Source organism: Pelecanus crispus, chromosome 2 (genome assembly GCF_030463565.1).
Source record: "Pelecanus crispus isolate bPelCri1 chromosome 2, bPelCri1.pri, whole genome shotgun sequence".
Lineage (NCBI taxonomy): Eukaryota > Metazoa > Chordata > Aves > Pelecaniformes > Pelecanidae > Pelecanus > Pelecanus crispus.
Window position 1 is genome coordinate 12,910,396 of NC_134644.1, and position 14,896 is coordinate 12,925,291.

The following is a 14,896-nucleotide window of genomic DNA, read 5'->3' on the forward strand; positions in this document are numbered from 1 at the left end:
ACAGAAAGAGCAGGTTTTAAAAATGTTCAATGTTTTGAAGCTTTTCCTCCACACACATGAATTCCCAGTGCTACTGTCCTTGGGCCCTGACTGCTGACCTATCCCCAGTCCTGCCAAGCTCTGCCAGACACACACAATCCTGTCTTGTTCCCCCTGCCAATCCATGTACTGTCATGCTCCAAAGACAGCCCACCTGAGCCTATCCTTTTCCCTGTCCTGCATGCAGCCTGGGCTGCCCATCTCCCCTGCTCACCCCACAACACACACCCACATGGAAGGGCTGAGTGGATGCTGAAGGTTTCTCCATGGCAGAAGAAGGCGGCTCAAGAAAATCAAGGAAGAGAGCTTTATAGCAGTAATAGCTCTACTTGGCTAATCATTGAGCAATTATTATTTGTGAAAACTATAGCAGGAAAAATATATTTACATTAAGAACCCTCTTTTGTAGCAATGCCTGCCACACTGACTGTGTAATGAGGGTCAGGGAAAGCATGAGGTTCTGGTTTGTGCTCAGAGGCACTGTGAAACACTCCAGGTGATGTTTGACTTATTTAGATAGGAGATGAGCTGAGGGCCAAGAGGGGTTCAGAAATGCATAGATTTTTTTGTTTCATTTTACAGAAACTATAAAAGGGAGTGAATGAAAGCAGGGCAGTTTCTGAGCAAGACCAATCCATTCCTAATAGAGCACTGGTCCATCGTTTGAGAAGTGAGCTGTTAAAATGGAAAGAATGCGATTTGCACTGTCATGTATACAATACAAAAACTGCCATTTTTGGCCCAAATAATAAATGAAGCAACTAGAAAAAGAAAAAATATAGAGACAGAGTAACAGACTGAAAAAGATTTAAAATGAGAAAAACAACTTGTCCAGGATTCAGCTGGCATAGAGTTAATTTTCTTCCTAGTAGCTTGTGTATTGCTGTGTTTTGGATTTAGTAGGAGAAGAATGTTGATAACACACTGATGGTTTGGTTGTTGCTAAGTACTGCTTACACTAGTCAAGGACTTTTCAGCTTCCCATGCTCTGCCAGGTGCACAAGAAACTGGGAGGGGGCACAGCCAGAATAGTTGATCCAAACTGCCCAAAAGGCTATTCCATACCATATGGCGTCATGCTCAGTATAGAAACTGGGGGGGGGGGTTGGCCGGGGAGCAATGATCGCTGCTCGGGAACTGTCTGGGTATCGGTCAGTGGGTGGTGAGCAATTGCATTGTGCATCACTTGTTTTATATATTCTTTTATCATTATTATTATTTTCTCTTTCTCTGCTGTTTTATTAAACTTCCTTTATCTCAACCCATGGGTTTTATTTATTTTTTTTCCAATTGTCTCCCCCATCCCACTGGCGGGTTGGGGAGGGTGAGCAAGCGGCTATATGGTGCTTAGTTGCTGACTGGGGTTAAACCATGACACTGCAACAGATCAAAAGGACTCTACAAGACAATGCAACTGCAGAAAACAATCGGTGTGTCACTAGGGCTTGGGATTTTGAATATGAGAGTATGAAAATGTAGAAAATATCCCAAAGATCACATCTGAAAACCCCAGCACTGACTGCTAAGGAGAGGTTGCCCAGCATGGCCTCATGGCACTAGAGGAGGGATTCTTCCCTGGCCTTCCTATGATCTTGGGAAAGTCTCTTCCTTAACTGTTCCCTTTTCTTTTCTCATCTTGTCTCTCTTACCTATTTATACTGCAAACACTTCTCAGAGGAATGATACCTGTATGAAACCCAACACAACAACACCTGGAGTCTTGGTTATGACCTTTTGGCTCTCTTTCATAGCGCTAGCAACATTACTGGTATAACAAGGTTGTTCATGCTGGGAACAGAAAAGATTCCCAAGTTTCCTTGAAAAGCTGAGCAGAACTTGATAATTGTGTCCCCTTTCACTCATTTCCTTCTTTTCATGTGTTAGCCAATCAGTATGCTTCCGCGACTAGCAGTAACAGTGCATAGAAGGAAAATGCCACTTTCCAGATAGAATGATCAATCTCTTTGACTTTGCCTGTAAACATGTTTCATCAGGGGGTCACTAATATGCTTTTATTGCCTCACTGTCAGAGATGATGCCATTACCAAGCCTGATAAAGTATTCTATAGAGGGTTCCTTTTAATTTTATTTTTTATGCGATCATGAGAGACCGTAACCGATAAATTTAGTTCAATGCTTTCTCACTATTAACTAATTCTGAGTAAATCCGTTGGGGCAGTCTGGATACAAACACTTCAAAGAATTTTTACAGGATATTGAAAATGATATTCACCATGGGACAGAGGTTTAAATACTGAGCTGCTAGTGTTTTCTTTACCATTAAAGCTACAAAACTGCTAAATGTCATTTAGTCAAAACATTGTATTCACAAGGATTTGTAGCACAAGATGACTATTTGCTTTTAATAAATTTGTCGCATCAGGGTGGTTATGTTAGCTTATTTCTGGGGGGAAAGGGAGTTTGTGAAAAGATGTTGCTTTATTCCCTCAGTTTCTTTCTTGGGGCCCAGTCCAGATTCCACCAAAGGCAATGAGAGTTTTGCTATTGTCTACAGTGGGAACAGCCCCATGATCTCTGAGGGCTTTGAAGTATTCAAATCCAAATTGAAATACAGTGCTTTTTCAGAGAGAGGGAGAAGGGACACCCCCCTCCCCCAACCCAACCAAAACCCCCCAGCTCTAGCAGCTGGAATAAACCAAAACAATACAAAAGGGAACTGAAATAAAGGTTTTTCTCATGGAGGGTGTTTTTTCCAGGCTGCTTTCACATCCTGTATAGCACCCTAAAAACTGGAACACAGGATATGAAACCATGGAAACAGCTGGATGCTACAGGATTTTTGAACTACTTTTGTCAAGGTTTAGACTTTGGGGATTTGAGGTTTTTTTTAAGTTTAATTGATTTTTTCCCCTACTGAAATCCATAATATGTTGAGCTTGTTAAACCTATGTTAGAGGTCACAGACTAAATTTAATTGGTAGTATTTCTTTTGAGCCTAATTTAAAGGTTGATTTGGCTTTATGGACAGATTCTTAGCTGTTGTAAATCAGTTCAGCTATAACAGGGGTCTGTTTGCATCAGTAGAAAATATGGTCATCTGAGACTCAAACCTGAGTCATCTGAGCCAGCAGTGTGCCCAGGTGGCCAAGGCGGCCAACAGCATCCTGGCTTGTATCAGGGATAGTGTGGCCAGCAGGAGCAGGGAGGTGATTGTCCCCCTGTACTCGGCGCTGGTGAGGCTGCACCTGGAATACTGTGTCCAGTTTTGGGCCCCTCAATACAAGAAAGACATTGAGGTGCTGGAGCGTGTCCAGAGAAGGGCAACGAAGCTGGTGAAGGGTCTGGAGCACAGGCCTTATGAGGAGCGGCTGAGGGAACTGGGGTTGTTTAGCCTGGAGAAGAGGAGGCTGAGGGGAGACCTTATCGCTCTCTACAAATACCTGAAAGGAGGTTGTAGTGAGGTGGGTGTTGGTCTCTTCTCCCAAGTAGTTAGCGATAGGATGAGAGGAAATGGTCTCAAGCGGCGCCAGGGGAAGTTTAGGTTGGAAATTAGGAAGAATTTCTTCACAGAAAGGGTAGTCAAGCATTGGAACAGGCTGCTCAGAGATGTGGTGGAGTCCCCATCCCTGGAAGTGTTCAAAAAATGGGTAGATGTGGCACTCTGGGACATGGTTTAGTCTAGTCTACCCTTGATTGGTTTAGTGTGGACTTGGTAATGTTAGGTTAATGGTTGGACTGGATGATCTGAAAGGTCTTTTCCAACCTAAACAATTCTATGACTCTATGAAATCCCATGCAAAATCTCAGGAAGAACTTGAAAAAAGTAAAAAAAAAAAAAAAGTTCCTTTCTTGAAAGACTGTTTTAATGAAACTTTCCATAAAGTTAAATATTTTGCAAGGACATTAAAATACATCTGTGATTCTATTTTCATTCAGTCCAGGAAGACAGGGCTGTTCTGGAAATGTGGTTGTATGTGGTTATATGGGCTATATGGTCTGGTTTTATTTGGTAGAGCCACCTCTTAAATCACAGTCAACTCTCCTATCACTCATTAAAACACTCTCCAGCAGACTTCACTGCCCCTCTGGGGAGCCTTGTACTCAATATTAATGACCCCCTCTCCCCTTTCTTCTGGACTCCCCTGTGCATCACCTCCCGGCATGGCCCTCCCCAGCCTTGCTCCTCGTCTCCCTCCCTGCATCCCTCTGCACTCCTTTGCTCTGGCCCTGGAAAGTTCCCTGACAGCAGTGATCTCTGATAGCCTGAAGGAAGATCAAAGTCAATTAAGTAGCATTGTGCTGCAGTGAGAGAAGGATTAATATTTATACTTTTCCTAAAAAAAAAAAAAATCTGCAAATTGATGCTTGGAGAGATCTTGGGCCTTGATCCTACAAGACGTTTAATTTCATGCATTGTGGGCAATCCTGGTTTTTATAGACCTATTCATAGTTCATGTGCATAAATCCTTCCAGGCTAAAAGACTATAGAGTATGCTTAAACTCACTGCTGTGCAAAAGGCACTAACAGGATGCTAATATGGGGTACAAGTGGCTTACAGACCTTGTGAGGATCATGAGGTTACTCTGCACTTACAAATGCAATTTCAGTAAAATGTATTCAGGATCTGGAGTCTCTGTTGTGCAACTGTGGAAGTGGATGGGTTGTCTGATTGAAGTGAAACCTGACAGAAAGGTGCGTGCAAAATTCAGTCACAAGGTTTTTCAATCAGGTTTGGTGAAGACTGTTTTTCCTGAATCCAGATGTTCTGGAAGGAAGTACTAAAAAAAAAATGGATAAAACACTATAACAAATGTTAGTCTGTCAGCTTTTCTAACTCAATCAGAAATTACACTTTAGAAATTGTCTTGAAGCGTTTTTTTTTCTGAGCAGCTCAGTAGATACAAAAGGTACTGATAAGCTTTTGACTGAAAGAAATGAGTCTCTTAATCTTTTGGGATTCTCTCCTCACCAGCAAATGTGCAAGGTATTGGAAAAGTCCATGGACTAAATGTTAAAATCATTCATTAATACCCGGTAATGACAAAACTGTAATCTCAGTGTAGTGGATTAAATAACTGAGCCTGGGCAGCTCTGATAGCTATGATCTGCATATGAGCACTCTATCTTCAATCTGCTCTAGTCTTTACATAGATGCTAAACAGAACTGCAATAAATCTTTCACTGATGATATGGCACTTATGTCTATTTTTCCCTGTATCTATTAACCGAAAAAGTAATTTGTGTATACATCATGCTTCAGTTAACTCACCTTGACAGCAATAATGTGGAGTGACGATCTCTTGAGACAACTCCAAACTTCCCACCTCTGGAACATGTACTGGAAACTCTCTCTCCTTATACTTTCTTTACTAAGCACCAGTTTTGATAACACAAGTCATAGTATTGTGGTGCCACAAAAAACACCATAATGCTCTAGCTGTGAAAATCAACATTCAAACTTGCCCTTGAAACGTTGATATTGGTAGAGAAACATATTTAGAATGGGGTTTTCTGCTGAAAGCAAATATTAGAAAGATCATGATTCAGGCAGGTTAAAGGTCTTGAAAATAAAGGAGGAAGATGTGTGGAGATACTCCCAAAGATGATAACTCTAGAAAGGATGAGCCTCATCAAAATGAAATACAATAAAATTATCCTAAGGCATTTTTACTCATGGTGGATCCTGATCTCCAGGGAGGAACTGAAGTCTTCACAATGACTTAAAATGACTTGGGTTATGTCCTAGCAAAAAAAAAAAAAAAAAAATAGCAACAACAAATGTGTCTCAAAGATAGAGCTTTATCTTTCTTACAGATGGGAAACACCATCCTGAGGGCCGCTTTCTCATTAGAGCAGACATTAAGACACAGGCATACGAACTGGAGCTCAAAAGAGGTCTGAATAAAATCTTGGACTTATAGCAGCACGAGGAGAAATTTTATCCACTCTGGCTGTGACCTTTTTCCCAAACACAGGGTAAAAATATTTCCTTTGTCATATAAAGTTACGATGCCTCAATAGAGAAAATACCTGAGTGTTGAAATTTGGTCTGGAAAAAAAGTCCTCACTGAAGAAATGAAAATTTGGTGAAAAACAGTGCATGGCTAAATGATTTGTGACCAGCTGAAAACTGCCATTACATACTTGCTCAGTACTTGTACAGCTCACAATGTTCACAGTCAAAGCAAGATGCTCTGAAGACATCTGACCTCCAAGTGACAAAATCCATGAATTTACTTGGAAATCATCTGCTGAAATGGGAAGAGCACACTCCAGGATACCGCAATGGATCACACTCTACTGCAGTCCTACTCTTCTGTCAACCATGCATGCAGCACTCTGTATAAGTGCACGATACCTCATATGCGTGTGTCACGAGCTATAGTTACACATTCACATCAATTTACATTGAAATCTCACTACATAGCACCTAAATGTCATATTCCAAGAAACTGTTTTAAGATACTTCTTCAGGTGCCCATCTGAATATTTTCTAAGGTCTTAGACAGTCAGTACTAATTTGAAATGGTTGTAAAATAAGCAGTCAATGAAGGTTTTCTGTCTTTAAACTTTAAATAAAGAGTTTGAATCAGCTGCAAAGAGTGTGTGTGAGATCCTCTCACTCACAGCTTAGGCCTGACCGGATAAATGAAATAACTAACTGGGTAACTTTCAAAATAAAAAGCAGAATTGTTACCAAAATTAGCTAATTTCACTTAGGAAAACTGACTTGACTGGAAAGAATAATTGTATCACTTTTCTGCCACTTGCATATCTAATTATTTTCATTCTACAAAACATCTTCTCTGCTCACATGTGATTTCAACAAATTATTCCACAAACCCTGTGAAGACCGACAGAGAGCGTAATATTTAAAGGACAAGGACAAATAAAGCATATTTGCACAAGGTGCAAAATTCAATTAAAGTCAGCAGAAACTAGACTCAAATAAATTGTAACTGTCCCAGACTGAACAACTATGACAGTGCATTTGCTTGACCTCTTCCTTACTCTTAGCACAGCTTGAATGTCTCCTCCCCAAATGTCCCAGCAGTTTCATTTCTGTTTCAGTTCTCAGCTAATGATATCCCACTGCGGTCATTTCTTGTTCTCGGACTGAATTCCTTGTGGGTTCACAACTTGGGTCCATGATGCTAAATTTGGGAACTACGAGTGCATGGCCACCAACGCGCTGTTGTTGCAGACAGTGCAGACAGTGGAGACCGGTGGGTTGCTCTGCCTGTCTCTGCTGCCATGGGGGACAGTCCTTCTCACCCCATCTCTGCCACTCTCTCTTCTGCCTGCTAACAATGAACTAGCACCTGTTTCCAGAAAGCAAAGCAGGAAATTAGAGAAGAAACAGAAACCTGAAATTATTTACTTCTCTCAAGTGCTCCTAGGACAGTGTAGCTACATGTTACCTCTGCTATAGTTGGTGTTTAATATGGTTTAATTTTGAACTAGTCTTTATGGATGTGTGAAATGCGTGTTTAAGAAGGAAACCATCTGTCCAGATGGTGTCGGCGTAGCTGACTATGCCTTTGGGCAATGAGATGGACTAGATGACATTGTGAGGTGCCTTCCACTTCTGTTTTCTCTGACTCTATTTCCTACAATGAAAACTAAAGTGCTTTAACACCATCCACAAGTGAGCACAGCTGCCAAGAAAATACACACTGGAGGGAAAAATCCTCTTTGATTGCTCTAGTTTTTTTTTTTTTTTAACCTAATGTACAGCTAGATCTTCTCCCAGAAAGAGACTAATTTTTTACTGTTTCTTGTGAGTACTGGCTATTTTTATTACTTTTATATCTCTCATAAAGGAATTTCTTTCAGACAGAACAATCTCAGCCCAGGTAAGTATTTGATCCTTTTTTTTTCAAAGCAGACATCACATTTTAACCTTAATGCTTTGTATTGTGATTTTTGTCTTTTTTTTTTTTTTTTTTAATTGGAAGTCTCTGTAATCTAAATATGTCTTTATTTCCAAGAGGATGACTGTTTCCTAGGGGATGACACTGCTTCTGGCCGAGACAAAAGCTGTTCCACCCAAGGAAATCTTCTGAAGTGCTAAACACAAGGATGTACTTTTAATTTCATCCTCAGTGCAGGTAGCTTTTCTCTTCTGCACGAAGGCCTCAGCTTCTGTGTTACCAGGTCTTTGCTTGTACAGTTTCATTTGTTATTAGCATCCTTGGCACTCAGCTTTGGTAGCCATTTACAAAAGGATTCAAGATGTAACAGCAAAAATGGCTAAACTGGAAAATATGTGCCCTGAACATGAGCACAGAGATCTTTGAGATGGGTCAGGCATGGAGCTCGTCAGGCATGGAGCTGTGGCTGGAGGTAGCTGATGGCATGGTGGCCTTGCAGATGGCCGGGTCCAGTCCCAGCTGAGCACCAATGCTGACCCTGACCAGCGTAAAAACGAGGAAGGGAAGAGCTCTCTTGGGTCAGTGCTCCAGGCTGGGCTCTCCTCTTGACCTGTTTCTGGAAGGCTGGTAGTAACTCATCTGGGCTTCAACCAGTGCTGAACTGATTAGGATGATTTCCTACCACCTAGGGTTGCCCAGCACCTCTTTGCAGAGCCTGGCAACGGGAGCACCGAGTCTTGTGCTGAGTGTTTAGTCATTTGAGTAGGACATGAGTTAAGGGTTCACACTCAGCTCTGACCTAGGCTTAACTTGAAATAACGGAGCAACTGATGCCATTTTCAAAGAACCACTGTCAGCATGAATAGAGGAGAAAACTGTTTTCCAATTGGGATGACTTTTCAAAAAAACCCCCAAAAACCCAAAAAACCAAAAACAAAACCACAAAAAACTCCAGCTGCTTCTGTTGGCTGGAAACTGAGGAAAGCGAAATATATATGTAGTAAACCCAGAACCAACAGCAACAGCGGTCTACATTTGACTTGTGCTGCACTGACATGCTTCTTCTGCATCCTGGAGAACCCGGTGCTCACAGATAGAGCCCCAATTGTTCAGAAAAGTTCACAGTTGCTGCAGAGATGGGTGACAGCACTGAAAGTCACACCTTTTAGCAGGGAGGGAAACTGCTGGGTGAACAAGTTCACAAAGAGACAAAATGGCCTTTTCTGTCAATGGGGGAATTATAATACAGAATATAATAATAACAGGAAAAAATAATTGCAGCAGGGAAAATTCTGGCAGGCCATGAGGAGAAAATTCCTTGTAGTGAGAGTGGAAGCACAGGAGCCTCAGCTTGCTGAGAGGCTGTGGATCTCCATCCTTGGAGGTTTTCATCCTCAACACGTCATGTCCCATGAAGGCAGCCCTGCCTCGAGCAGGGGTTGGGCTGTGGAGGTCCCTTCCAACCTACATTTTTCTGTGTTTTCGAAGGGAGATAGAAATCTGCAAGTCTACTTCTCCAGTCCAAGCCCATGCAAGCACATGAGCATGAAGCCACCATGAAAAATGAGTTTCAATATGAAGGAAGTAGAGAGGAGAGGGCCAGGTGAAGGAGGAGCAAGGGGGGAAGTACAGGATGTGGTTATGACAACTTAAATGTAAAATGCTGCTTATTCACTCATCTGAATGGCACTTAACTGAGGAGGAGATTAATTAACACAGTTCTCTATGATGTTGAATATTCCTATGTCTGAGTTTTCCTGGGATGATGTGCCTGGAGATGGTTCTTCCAGAATTTCAATTTGTGATAAAGCAATTTTTATTGAACTTCAAAAGCAGTGGCTGAATTTTTCATGCACACGTCCATCTTTATTTTTTCATCTTTGATGAAATTTTCTCAGTATTTTAGTACCAGGTTCTAATGCATGTACTGACTCAGTACTGCTCCTGATTTCAGGAAGAGCCCAGTTGGGCTCATTGGAAGCATTCAGGCTGTTCAGTGCTACCCAAGTGGTTGTCAGTCCTTGATCCCCACGGAGGTCTCATGAAATATAGTGATATATAACCTGGGGCATTTTAACCATGTTAATTGCCAGACAGGTATTCACCATGGGCAGTATGAGCGTGAACTCCCCTGACTATTGCATTCAGGAGATAAACAAAATGTACCTTTTGCCATCAAGATTAACACAGTGGTTTTTAAAACTTAGGGAATCAAAAGATTCCAAAATATGAAGAATTTGAGTTTGTTTGTTTTTAAAAGATCTCGTCTGTGGGAACCCTTCAGAGTAAAACTACAGGGTACTAAATTTATCTCTTTCTGAGAGATAAAAGGATGAAATGAACCCAGCTGGGTTTTAAACCTGTGGTTTCATGGAGTCTAGGTGTTTCAGATCAGATGCTTAAACCACTAAATCATCCCACAAAATAGAATACTTGTGTTCTGCCTTTTTAGTTCTTTTATCCAAAAATTCTGAGCTTGGTGGGGTTTTGTGGCTCTGTCTGAATTGATTAGCAGAGCAAATAGCACAGTACAGCGGTGAATGCACAGCCCTGTCATATACTCTGTGCAGTGGGCAAGGATTTTCCATTTCATACATCATTTACAACTTGCTTCAGCAGTTCCACAAAGTTAATATGTATACTTAACTCACAGAAGGGTTACAAAAAATGCTTCTCTATTTCCTCTTCCCTCTCCTCTCTGGGGAGAGAGGACATCTCAGCACTCACATATGCACATTTCCCTGAAAGCCTATAGCTTGGCACATGTCTAACTGCACCTTTGTCATTCACTTCATGCCATTCTTTTCTGCCCCAACTTGGAAGTTAAAGTAGGCAACAGTTTTGTTGGATGTTAAGTCTTTTCCTTGCAAATTTGAATTTGCAAACCTTCTCTGTGGCTGTGTGAGCCTGGGTGATTGTTCTCATATTGGACTGGCATGCTACTGGATTGACTCAGTAGTGGTTATAGACCCCATAGCACCCATCTCTTTGCATCCCCATCCATTAGTTTAAATTGATGAAATAGCATTAGTTCCAGCTCTGTAAAAATCAGCATACAAGAGGACAGAAATATGGACTCCCCATTAGTCATATTTACACAGACTTCAATACATGGATGCAAGCCTCTGAGAAACTCAGGGTTGGAGCTGAGTGAGAAAGAGTTTTTTAGCCCATCATACTTCCTGAGATTTCATAACTCCTCCTCTTTCCCAGTGGGATGAAGCCAAGATCTCCTGGAGGGTTTCAGAGAAGCGAGAGATCCTGACCAGCGAGTATCAGACAGCCTGGCACACACTGGGGACTGGGAGACCCTGGTTCAGCATGCTGCTCTGTTTGATTCACTAATGAGATACTAATAGGGCCAGAGAGCAGAAGTGATTGCCTTGATAGCTTGGTGATTTGGTCACTCATCTAAAACGTGGGAGAACCAGGGTCATGCCCCTGATCTAAATCAGGCAAAGCAAGTAGCTTAAATGCGTATCTCCAGTACTCTCACCACCAGACCAGTGTTGTGTAAGCCGTCTGTAACCCTTCTGTTTCACACAAAAGTTGTCTCTGGAATTCAGAAACCACGACATGGGAAATCATTTAGTTGAAAATACTTCAAAAGAGCTCTTGCTGTCAGACTGCAGTGTGGGGAAAGAAGACAAAAAGGGGTAGTTGTGAAATGCTTAGGGTTGCATGCTACACGTTGCCTGTTCTTGACCTGTGATTTGGGGCCTGGGAGCAACAGTCCTTCCTTTCAACCTGCTCAGTTGGTAACACAGAGGACAGGCACTCACACATGGGTGGAGCATTATTTCTTGTGCAGAATGACTAGGATTTTAGAAACACAGAAGTCATTTGCATGGGTTGCTGGAAGCGTGATGCAAAGTAATTACAAATTCTCTATTCTTCCTTAGTCTATGGAAATAATTAATTTGATATAAATATTCATTAATATTTGAAATCAAGGCTTTCCTGGGAAAAAAACTTGTTTAGTCAGTGTTTTTCATCTGTCCACTTTACTACTTTTGATATTTATTGATCAGATATGTAATGAAGACAGCTGGGTCAGGTAGTTAGGAAGAAACACTGACATGTTCCTGAGAGAGCAGAGAATATCCTGTTCAATCAGAGTTTGTGTAGACTGTGACACCAGACACAGAAATACTGTGTGAGGGGCTTATAAATGTCTGTGATAAATACATAATGAGAAACAGAAACAGCAAATCCCATGTGGAACCTGATCACTCGTCTTTTCAGTCTGGGCTTGTTTCAACATCAAGCACTTGAGAGTAACAAGCTAAAAATTTGCTGTAGAAATCCTACAAAGAGCAGTTTTTCCTAAGGATTTCTTTCTAACCTTGATTAATTAGAGATTGGATTATGCCCTGAAGCACAAGATTTGTATTACTTCTAAAATCTTTTAAAATCCTAATATTGCTGGATATTTGTGTTGCCTGTATAAATACCAAATGGTATTTGAATCCTGATATATTCTTGGCCAAAAAGATACCATGACAATGAGCCTTACAGACTAACCTGTCATAGCTTGAAGACAGTACTTCTTACCTTTTTTTTGTCTTATGAAATATGCCTTCGCTCTCTATGATGAGATTAGATAGGCAGAAATTGTGAAGAAAAGTAGCCAAAGAATTGCATTTTATGAGCACCTAAGTGATTCAGGAGTGCAAGCCATACAGCAGCCAAATTACATATTTTGCAAATGTAATCCTAAAACTTTATTTTTGAAAACACTTTAAAATATTCCTTCTAGCCAGTTACAAGAAATTTACATGGATAGATTAATAAACCATACTTCTAATTTCTTCAGTGGAGGAAATCCTATTCCTTACTAAAGACTCACAAGCATGTAAAATGTATTGAAATGTTTCAGTTCCAACTGATCTTGCTTCAGGCAAGCATTTAGCTACCACGTGCTGGAGGTTTAGGCTTCATTTTGTATCAGCATCTTGTGAGGTAACACCACCTACACCAGCGGGCAAAATATTAGATTCTTGATTCTTAAGAGATTCTGACCTTAAGAAAGCAGTGGGATCAAATGTCTTCATAGAAGATTTCTTCCTTGCCTTTTAGGTACTTACATATCTAAGCACCAACCCCCCTTATAAGATGCATCTTTCACACAAGCTCTCCTGTAATGCAGAGAAGTATTATTGTACTCATTTCACAAATGAGGAACTGAGAAACAGTGATTTGCCTAAGGTCACTCGGAAGGTCCTTGAGGAAAATCTATCTCCTCATCAGCACTGTAACTTCCCTTTAAATGAACCTCTTTCCTGTGCTTTAGTCAGAGCACCTCTGCATTTCAAAGCAAAGTCCTGTTTCTGATGTTCTGCCTATCTCTTTCCCACCACCATCACAAACTCTCAGCCTGACATTACAAATCACTTGATTTTCCTTTACTTTTACCATCCTTTCCAAATCCTGTTAAACTTCCTGCAGCTTTTGGACCTAAAACACGTTGCTTTGTGACCAGACCACTGGGATTCAGATTCCCAGAGCAATTTCGCATTTCCCGGAAAGGGAGAAGTCTCTCTAGCACAGTGACAAGGCAGAGCACTTGCCTGTCCTGTTATGGCAGAAAGCTGTGACAGTGATGTGGTTTGGGAGTATTTTGCTTACTAAAACTGTGTCCCCTTTTAGAAGACAGTTATTACTGTAGTTATGCCCAGATGCCTGCATATGATCAAGTAAACAGTGTTCGGAGAGCTGTTGCAAGTAAACTAAGCTGTCATAACCGACTGGGGCATGCACCAAGACAACTCCAAGTGTGAAGCAAAACATGTCAGCCTAAACCACTCTCATGGTATTATAATAGCAAGTCTGCATGGTGAGTCTGAAGACTATTTCCAGCCTTTGAATGTTCTCAGTTGCAGGGCTGGATTGGAAACCAAAGGTGTAAGCCACTTCCCCTATTAACACATCCACTGCAATAGCATCATCTAAATGGCTATCTGAAACTTGACAGGTATGTGCAATGGAGATGTAGAACATTCAAATGTTTCTTTTTTATTGCAATATACTGAGGTATGTTTCTCACAATAAGGCAATATACCGCAAAGTAGATTATATTGTTTAGCTGTCAGGAAGCTGTGAGGAAATGAGAAACCAGCGAATGGTCTCCAGTGTCTCCTCATCCTCTGTTACACCACAGCACAGAATAGCTACGTGGTTATATTACAGAGGGTAAAGCATCACTCTCTGCACTGGTTGGCTGTTAAGCTGAGTTTTACTCATAACAGATTTTCTGTTAAATGATACCCCCATTGGGTTATCGTACTGGTTTTTAATCCAGCCCACTGAATGAGAAGAGGCTAACAAGGTTGCTAGAAAATTATATCTACCTTCTCTCCAAGGACAAATGCAGATAGAGGCATCTAATTTACCTACTAATTAGCATTTCTTTGCTGGGGTATGTGAACATTACTGAGTCAAATTTAAAAGGAGCCATTGCTCCCTTTTATTTCGGAGAAGCTCTGCAATCCCACCATAACTATGTGGTTCAGAAAAGAAAGATACAAAGCTATGAAACCTGCCAGTACTCTCCTGTAATGGATCCAAGACAATTTGCTGATTTGCCTTTGACTACCACAACATAGTCCATTTTCAGGAAAAAAAGCATTCTTCACAGTTGCCTTCCAAGCACCAGTGTACAAGGTGCAGGCTTGTTAAATGTATGCTCTTATCTGGAGTTAGATGACATGAGGTAATTAGGATATGGTAAGAACATACTGATTATAGGAGCCTATCCACCTAACTTAAACATACAGGCTTCATTACATTTAGGCACCTAATGGAGCAGCCTGCGTAGAGTGAGTTGCTAATATAACCAACAGAGAGAAGCAGATTGTTGTGATTACCTTCTGAAGGTTCTAAGGAGTACACCCTGTCTGCCTGTGTTTAGCTACCTAAAACTGGTAGAAAGGATCTCATTTTGGAGGCCTGCAGAGGCACCTCATTTTCTGTATTGCACATATGGGGGATTTAGGCACTTATTTAGCTGCTTCATTAAACT